General features: G+C 35.4%; 1 long non-coding RNA gene across 1 annotated transcript; it reads right to left on the bottom strand.

Moving 5' to 3' along the window:
* On the bottom strand, positions 1-960 carry LOC106819774. The gene is made up of 3 exons (XR_001395492.1): positions 797-960; positions 374-462; positions 1-18 (listed from the first exon to the last, which is right to left on the bottom strand). It is a non-coding gene; the product is annotated as an uncharacterized LOC106819774 (long non-coding RNA).
* Between the last annotated feature and the right edge of the window lie 302 nt (positions 961-1,262).

Genomic DNA, 1,262 nt, shown 5'->3' with positions numbered 1-1,262 from the left:
TATGGTCCCTCCAAGCCGCTATAAAAAAACAGCAGTTGCTATGCATCTATAACTAAACCCTGCACCCTGCTTCAATATAGACGAGTTAGCTGCCACTTAACCAAAAAGTATGCATGCAGAAGGTAGCATGGTAAACTTATAATGATGGCAAATTACTTTGCATTGACCTTACAAAGCTCAACTTGTACTGTATTGATTATCTTTGCATTATATATTCCATTTAGTATACGTGAAATACATGGAATGCCCAATCCTGTATCCCATGCACTTCATATGGTTCATGTACAAAGACATGATTTACAGATAAAAGAATCGAAACACATGTTGAGCTATGACACAGTATATATACCTAGATCACATTGACCTGACTTACAACGACATTCCTAATCTGCTGGGATCCGTACCGCTGTAGTGTCTCTAACAATGCATGAAATACTCGCACTTTAGGATCAGAAGGATGCTCTGTAAAAACAATACAAACTTTTACGCATACAAAAATTAAAATAAAATATTTCAAACATGCTAATCACTGTTAAATTCACCTTGAATTCTTCTAAATGTGTTTCTCCAGATAATTAGACAATTTAACTACAATAGTAATTAATGGCAAGTGGAATTAATTAAAAGCCTTCTTAATTACTATATAGTAATATGGCAAGTATCAGCTTATAGTGTCTAAAATTATTATATTTTAATGGCATTATAAAAAAAACTTCTTATAGATATAGGACAGCATATACCTCGTGATTTTACAACACCTCAAACCTATATACTATCATGCACAATTTATGCCCACCTGCGTGTTTGGAAATTGCGGTCAGACACAGGTTCTCAAGGTCATTGAGGGTAACTGCCGCACCCACGGTGACACCAGCGTCGGTCCACTTAATCTGGGCAAGGTCCTTCAGATGCCCAATAGCAATCAGATGAGTAGGTTGGGCCTGCTGTGTTTTCATGTCCAGCGCTGTTGTTCAAAAACCATAAACTGTTATCACTCCTACATGTAATTTTGATTATAAACAGTTTCCAATGTATAATCCACACTAGATTTAACACATAAAAAGCCATACGAATACTGCAAGACAAAAATCATGGAATGCATGTTTCTCAAAGAAAATAAAACTTCCACACACGAAGACGTGCATGTAAATCTACTTGTATATATAATAAAATAATACTGAGAAGGTGCTAGTGTTTACTACGTAGTTGGAAAATTTTGAACTATGTATGAGAATAATTAATAGTGATGTCCCGATGATCGA

The sequence above is a fragment of the Priapulus caudatus genome, unplaced genomic scaffold, assembly GCF_000485595.1.
Source record: "Priapulus caudatus unplaced genomic scaffold, Priapulus_caudatus-5.0.1 Scaffold4411, whole genome shotgun sequence".
NCBI lineage: Eukaryota > Metazoa > Priapulida > Priapulimorpha > Priapulimorphida > Priapulidae > Priapulus > Priapulus caudatus.
The sequence above is the reverse complement of the archived record's forward strand: the minus strand, read 5'-3'. Positions and strand labels throughout refer to the sequence as shown.